This window comes from Salmo salar, unplaced genomic scaffold (genome assembly GCF_965601325.2).
Source record: "Salmo salar unplaced genomic scaffold, fSalSal1 ptg000615l, whole genome shotgun sequence".
In the NCBI taxonomy this organism is placed as follows: Eukaryota; Metazoa; Chordata; class Actinopteri; order Salmoniformes; family Salmonidae; genus Salmo; species Salmo salar.
The window spans coordinates 367,331-375,117 of record NW_027675441.1 but is presented as its reverse complement, the minus strand read 5'-3'; the positions used below and the strand labels follow the sequence as shown (position 1 = coordinate 375,117).

Here is a 7,787-nt window from a genome sequence, read left to right as displayed (position 1 = left end):
AGATATCGGTCGTCCAGGACAACTAGCCAAAGCCTCATTAGATATCGGTCGTCCAGGACAACTAGCCAAAGCCTCATTAGATATCGGTCGTCCAGGACAACTAGCCAAAGCCTCATTAGATATCGGTCGTCCAGGACAACTAGCCAAAGCCTCATTAGATATCGGTCGTCCAGGACAACTAGCCAAAGCCTCATTAGATATCGGTCGTCCAGGACAACTAGCCAAAGCCTCATTAGATATCGGTCGTCCAGGACAACTAGCCAAAGCCTCATTAGATATCGGTCGTCCAGGACAACTAGCCAAAGCCTCATTAGATATCGGTCGTCCAGGACAACTAGCCAAAGCCTCATTAGATATCGGTCGTCCAGGACAACTAGCCAAAGCCTCATTAGATATCGGTCGTCCAGGACAACTAGCCAAAGCCTCATTAGATATCGGTCGTCCAGGACAACTAGCCAAAGCCTCATTAGATATCGGTCGTCCAGGACAACTAGCCAAAGCCTCATTAGATATCGGTCGTCCAGAACAACTAGCCAAAGCCTCATTAGATATCGGTCGTCCAGAACAACTAGCCAAAGCCTCATTAGATATCGGTCGTCCAGGACAACTAGCCAAAGCCTCATTAGATATCGGTCGTCCAGGACAACTAGCCAAAGCCTCATTAGATATCGGTCGTCCAGGACAACTAGCCAAAGCCTCATTAGATATCGGTCGTCCAGGACAACTAGCCAAAGCCTCATTAGATATCGGTCGTCCAGGACAACTAGCCAAAGCCTCATTAGATATCGGTCGTCCAGGACAACTAGCCAAAGCCTCATTAGATATCGGTCGTCCAGGACAACTAGCCAAAGCCTCATTAGATATCGGTCGTCCAGGACAACTAGCCAAAGCCTCATTAGATATCGGTCGTCCAGGACAACTAGCCAAAGCCTCATTAGATATCGGTCGTCCAGGACAACTAGCCAAAGCCTCATTAGATATCGGTCGTCCAGGACAACTAGCCAAAGCCTCATTAGATATCGGTCGTCCAGGACAACTAGCCAAAGCCTCATTAGATATCGGTCGTCCAGGACAACTAGCCAAAGCCTCATTAGATATCGGTCGTCCAGGACAACTAGCCAAAGCCTCATTAGATATCGGTCGTCCAGGACAACTAGCCAAAGCCTCATTAGATATCGGTCGTCCAGGACAACTAGCCAAAGCCTCATTAGATATCGGTCGTCCAGGACAACTAGCCAAAGCCTCATTAGATATCGGTCGTCCAGAACAACTAGCCAAAGCCTCATTAGATATCGGTCGTCCAGAACAACTAGCCAAAGCCTCATTAGATATCGGTCGTCCAGAACAACTAGCCAAAGCCTCATTAGATATCGGTCGTCCAGAACAACTAGCCAAAGCCTCATTAGATATCGGTCGTCCAGAACAACTAGCCAAAGCCTCATTAGATATCGGTCGTCCAGAACAACTAGCCAAAGCCTCATTAGATATCGGTCGTCCAGAACAACTAGCCAAAGCCTCATTAGATATCGGTCGTCCAGAACAACTAGCCAAAGCCTCATTAGATATCGGTCGTCCAGGACAACTAGCCAAAGCCTCATTAGATATCGGTCGTCCAGAACAACTAGCCAAAGCCTCATTAGATATCGGTCGTCCAGAACAACTAGCCAAAGCCTCATTAGATATCGGTCGTCCAAAGGAAGTCTGTAGACGGGAGTGTTTATGCGTCTATACAGAACAACTGGCGTAATTTCCCGGACTATTAAGCGCACCTGAATATAAGCCGCACCCACTGAATTTTAAAAAAAAAGTATTATTTTGAACATAAATAAGTCACACATGTCTATAAGCCGCAGGTGCCTACCGGTACATTGAAACAAATTAACTTTACACAGGCTTTACCGAAACACGGCTTGTAACAAAAATAAATAGGCTTTAATGAAACAAAACTACAAAATGAGGATGTGATTTGCTCGGGTTTCCCAAAAACATGATTTGCTGGTTGGGGTAAGTTTCTCAAAAGCATGTGAAATAACAAAAAAAAAGTGTCTGGACCCTTACTATGAAATTCAACTTACATAAATAAAATAGATTTAGTTGTTTAAAAAAAAGAACTTCTCCTGTAAGGCAGTGTTATTAAAATGGAGGTGAAATGTCTTTAAAAAGTGGGTGTTAACGAAATGTCTGTGTGGCACTCTTCCCCCTCCCACTACACTTTCTCCCTCCCCTCCCAGGATGTGAAGTTAAAGAACATGGGTTCTTGGCCCAGCGTTCTCAGTCCACCCCCGCCTCCGCTGTCCGCTCCTCTAGCGACAGCTTCGAACAGGTCCGTCGCGTCGCCCGAGAGAAGGAGAGAGAGAAACAGCTAAAAGCACAGGCCAGGAGAGAGCAGGAGAAACTACGGTAAGAGGGAAGGATGGAGGGAGGGAAAGGGAGGAGGAGGAGGAGAGGGAGAAGCTCATTCTAGCACCCCATCTAAGCTCATCCCCCTCTGACACTCCACTTTCTCTTCTCCAGTAGCCGTGACTACGAGGACTCTGTGGAGCAGCAGGGGAGGGGGCGTGTCCAGGAGGACACTCGCCGTCGCCAGGAGCAACTTTCGCCTCAACCCCTCCCGCCGACTCCCCACAGGCCCCTCCCACTCAACAGGCCACACCCTCGGCCGCAGCAGAACGCCATGGACCAGCAGAGGGAGCTGGCGAGACGCCGCGAGCAGGAAAGGAGGAGGAGAGAGGTGGTAATACTTTATAGCAGTAATACTACTATAATACTAACATGTTATACTAGTATAGCAGGAGAGAGGTGGTAATACTTTATAGCAGTAATACTACTATAATACTAACATGTTATACTAGTATAGTAGGAGAGAGGCGGTAATACTACTATAATACTAACATGTTATACTAGTATAGCAGGAGCGAGGCGGTAATACTTTATAGCAGTAATACTACTATAATACTAACATAAAATACTAGTTTAGCAGGAGAGAGTTGGTAATACTTTATAGCAGTAATACTACTATAATACTAACATGATATACTGGTATAGCAGGAGAGAGGTGGCAATACTTTATAGCAGTAATACTACTATAATACTAACATGTTATACTAGTATAGCAGGAGAGAGGCGGTAATACTTTATAGCAGTAATACTACTATAATACTAACATGTTATACTAGTATAGTAGGAGAGAGGCGGTAATACTTTATAGCAGTGATACTACTATAATACTAACATGTTATACTAGTATAGCAGGAGAGAGGCGGTAATACTTTATAGCAGTTATACTACTATAATACTAACATGTTATACTAGTATAGCAGGAGAGAGGCGGTAATACTTTATAGCAGTTATACTACTATAATACTAACATGTTATACTAGTATAGCAGGAGAGGTGGTAATACTTTATAGCAGTAATACTACTATAATACTAACATGTTATACTAGTATAGCAGTAATACTACTATAATACTAACATGATATACTGGTATAGCAGGAGAGATGAGGAGAGAATCATCATAAAGATACGTATTAATATATGTATATTCTTGTTATATTATGTATATTCAGTTATATTACAATAATACAGAGGAGAGGTAGTTTAGCTGAGAAGAGATGGGAAAGATTAACACTGCATCTAATTCCTCTCTCTCTCGCTCTGTCTCTCATCCCCCTCTCTCTACAGATGGCGGACACCATTGACATCAACTTCCAGAGCGACTTGATGGTCATCTTTGAAGAGAACCTTTTCTGAGAGAGAGATTGAGAAAGAGATATGAACTCTACCTTATCCCACCATGGCTGGGATTTCACACACAACACCCTCCCTCCCTCTGATTAGAGACCCCAGACCAGGATGTGAGCTCCAGAGACTTGAAGGAGACTGAGGTGAGGTACAGTAATAAGGAGTAGCCCTCCCTCCCTCCCTCTGATTAGAGACCCCAGACCAGGATGTGAGCTCCAGAGACTTGAAGGAGACTGAGGTGAGGTACAGTAATAAGGAGATGCCCTCCCTCCCTCCCTCTGATTAGAGACCCCAGACCAGGATGTGAGCTCCAGAGACTTGAAGGAGACTGAGGTGAGGTACAGTAATAAGGAGATGCCCTCCCTCCCTCTGATTAGAGACCCCAGACCAGGATGTGAGCTCCAGAGACTTGAAGGAGACTGAGGTGAGGTACAGTAATAAGGAGATGCCCTCCCTCCCTCCCTCTGATTAGAGACCCCAGACCAGGATGTGAGCTCCAGAGACTTGAAGGAGACTGAGGTGAGGTACAGTAATAAGGAGTAGCCCTCCCTCCCTCCCTCTGATTAGAGACCCCAGACCAGGATGTGAGCTCCAGAGACTTGAAGGAGACTGAGGTGAGGTACAGTAATAAGGAGTAGCCCTCCCTCCCTCCCTCTGATTAGAGACCCCAGACCAGGATGTGAGCTCCAGAGACTTGAAGGAGACTGAGGTGAGGTACAGTAATAAGGAGATGCCCTCCCTCCCTCCCTCTGATTAGAGACCCCAGACCAGGATGTGAGCTCCAGAGACTTGAAGGAGACTGAGGTGAGGTACAGTAATAAGGAGTAGCCCTCCCTCCCTCCCTCTGATTAGAGACCCCAGACCAGGATGTGAGCTCCAGAGACTTGAAGGAGACTGAGGTGAGGTACAGTAATAAGGAGTAGCCCTCCCTCCCTCTGATTAGAGACCCCAGACCAGGATGTGAGCTCCAGAGACTTGAAGGAGACTGAGGTGAGGTACAGTAATAAGGAGATGCCCTCCCTCCCTCTGATTAGAGACCCCAGACCAGGATGTGAGCTCCAGAGACTTGAAGGAGACTGAGGTGAGGTACAGTAATAAGGAGTAGCCCTCCCTCCCTCCCTCTGATTAGAGACCCCAGACCAGGATGTGAGCTCCAGAGACTTGAAGGAGACTGAGGTGAGGTACAGTAATAAGGAGTAGCCCTCCCTCCCTCCCTCTGATTAGAGACCCCAGACCAGGATGTGAGCTCCAGAGACTTGAAGGAGACTGAGGTGAGGTACAGTAATAAGGAGTAGCCCTCCCTCCCTCCCTCTGATTAGAGACCCCAGACCAGGATGTGAGCTCCAGAGACTTGAAGGAGACTGAGGTGAGGTACAGTAATAAGGAGTAGCCCTCCCTCCCTCCCTCTGATTAGAGACCCCAGACCAGGATGTGAGCTCCAGAGACTTGAAGGAGACTGAGGTGAGGTACAGTAATAAGGAGTAGCCCTCCCTCCCTCTGATTAGAGACCCCAGACCAGGATGTGAGCTCCAGAGACTTGAAGGAGACTGAGGTGAGGTACAGTAATAAGGAGTAGCCCTCCCTCCCTCTGATTAGAGACCCCAGACCAGGATGTGAGCTCCAGAGACTTGAAGGAGACTGAGGTGAGGTACAGTAATAAGGAGTAGCCCTCCCTCCCTCCCTCTGATTAGAGACCCCAGACCAGGATGTGAGCTCCAGAGACTTGAAGGAGACTGAGGTGAGGTACAGTAATAAGGAGATGCCCTCCCTCCCTCCCTCTGATTAGAGACCCCAGACCAGGATGTGAGCTCCAGAGACTTGAAGGAGACTGAGGTGAGGTACAGTAATAAGGAGTAGCCCTCCCTCCCTCTGATTAGAGACCCCAGACCAGGATGTGAGCTCCAGAGACTTGAAGGAGACTGAGGTGAGGTACAGTAATAAGGAGTAGCCCTCCCTCCCTCCCTCTGATTAGAGACCCCAGACCAGGATGTGAGCTCCAGAGACTTGAAGGAGACTGAGGTGAGGTACAGTAATAAGGAGTAGCCCTCCCTCCCTCTGATTAGAGACCCCAGACCAGGATGTGAGCTCCAGAGACTTGAAGGAGACTGAGGTGAGGTACAGTAATAAGGAGATGCCCTCCCTCCCTCCCTCCCTCTGATTAGAGACCCCAGACCAGGATGTGAGCTCCAGAGACTTGAAGGAGACTGAGGTGAGGTACAGTAATAAGGAGATGCCCTCCCTCCCTCTGATTAGAGACCCCAGACCAGGATGTGAGCTCCAGAGACTTGAAGGAGACTGAGGTGAGGTACAGTAATAAGGAGATGCCCTCCCTCCCTCCCTCCCTCTGATTAGAGACCCCAGACCAGGATGTGAGCTCCAGAGACTTGAAGGAGACTGAGGTGAGGTACAGTAATAAGGAGATGCCCTCCCTCCCTCCCTCCCTCTGATTAGAGACCCCAGACCAGGATGTGAGCTCCAGAGACTTGAAGGAGACTGAGGTGAGGTACAGTAATAAGGAGTAGCCCTCCCTCCCTCTGATTAGAGACCCCAGACCAGGATGTGAGCTCCAGAGACTTGAAGGAGACTGAGGTGAGGTACAGTAATAAGGAGTAGCCCTCCCTCCCTCTGATTAGAGACCCCAGACCAGGATGTGAGCTCCAGAGACTTGAAGGAGACTGAGGTGAGGTACAGTAATAAGGAGATGCCCTCCCTCCCTCCCTCTGATTAGAGACCCCAGACCAGGATGTGAGCTCCAGAGACTTGAAGGAGACTGAGGTGAGGTACAGTAATAAGGAGTAGCCCTCCCTCCCTCCCTCTGATTAGAGACCCCAGACCAGGATGTGAGCTCCAGAGACTTGAAGGAGACTGAGGTGAGGTACAGTAATAAGGAGATGCCCTCCCTCCCTCCCTCTGATTAGAGACCCCAGACCAGGATGTGAGCTCCAGAGACTTGAAGGAGACTGAGGTGAGGTACAGTAATAAGGAGATGCCCTCCCTCCCTCCCTCTGATTAGAGACCCCAGACCAGGATGTGAGCTCCAGAGACTTGAAGGAGACTGAGGTGAGGTACAGTAATAAGGAGTAGCCCTCCCTCCCTCCCTCTGATTAGAGACCCCAGACCAGGATGTGAGCTCCAGAGACTTGAAGGAGACTGAGGTGAGGTACAGTAATAAGGAGAAGCCCTCCCTCCCTCCCTCTGATTAGAGACCCCAGACCAGGATGTGAGCTCCAGAGACTTGAAGGAGACTGAGGTGAGGTACAGTAATAAGGAGTAGCCCTCCCTCCCTCTGATTAGAGACCCCAGACCAGGATGTGAGCTCCAGAGACTTGAAGGAGACTGAGGTGAGGTACAGTAATAAGGAGTAGCCCTCCCTCCCTCTGATTAGAGACCCCAGACCAGGATGTGAGCTCCAGAGACTTGAAGGAGACTGAGGTGAGGTACAGTAATAAGGAGTAGCCCTCCCTCCCTCCGATTAGAGACCCCAGACCAGGATGTGAGCTCCAGAGACTTGAAGGAGACTGAGGTGAGGTACAGTAATAAGGAGTAGCCCTCCCTCCCTCTGATTAGAGACCCCAGACCAGGATGTGAGCTCCAGAGACTTGAAGGAGACTGAGGTGAGGTACAGTAATAAGGAGTAGCCCTCCCTCCCTCCCTCTGATTAGAGACCCCAGACCAGGATGTGAGCTCCAGAGACTTGAAGGAGACTGAGGTGAGGTACAGTAATAAGGAGATGCCCTCCCTCCCTCTGATTAGAGACCCCAGACCAGGATGTGAGCTCCAGAGACTTGAAGGAGACTGAGGTGAGGTACAGTAATAAGGAGTAGCCCTCCCTCCCTCCCTCTGATTAGAGACCCCAGACCAGGATGTGAGCTCCAGAGACTTGAAGGAGACTGAGGTGAGGTACAGTAATAAGGAGTAGCCCTCCCTCCCTCTGATTAGAGACCCCAGACCAGGATGTGAGCTCCAGAGACTTGAAGGAGACTGAGGTGAGGTACAGTAATAAGGAGATGCCCTCCCTCCCTCCCTCTGATTAGAGACCCCAG

General features: G+C 48.9%; 1 long non-coding RNA gene across 2 annotated transcripts; it reads left to right on the top strand.

Annotated features, from left to right (window-relative positions):
- Positions 1–2,117: 2,117 nt before the first annotated feature.
- Positions 2,118–4,270, top strand: LOC123733397 (uncharacterized). Of its 2 annotated transcripts, none has more exons than XR_014391551.1 (3): positions 2,118–2,400; positions 2,515–2,734; positions 3,685–4,270. It is a non-coding gene; the product is annotated as an uncharacterized LOC123733397 (long non-coding RNA). The 2 variants fall into 2 exon arrangements; XR_006763761.2 differs by having other exon boundaries at positions 2,119–2,400; positions 2,515–2,731; positions 3,685–3,956.
- Positions 4,271–7,787: the final 3,517 nt, after the last annotated feature.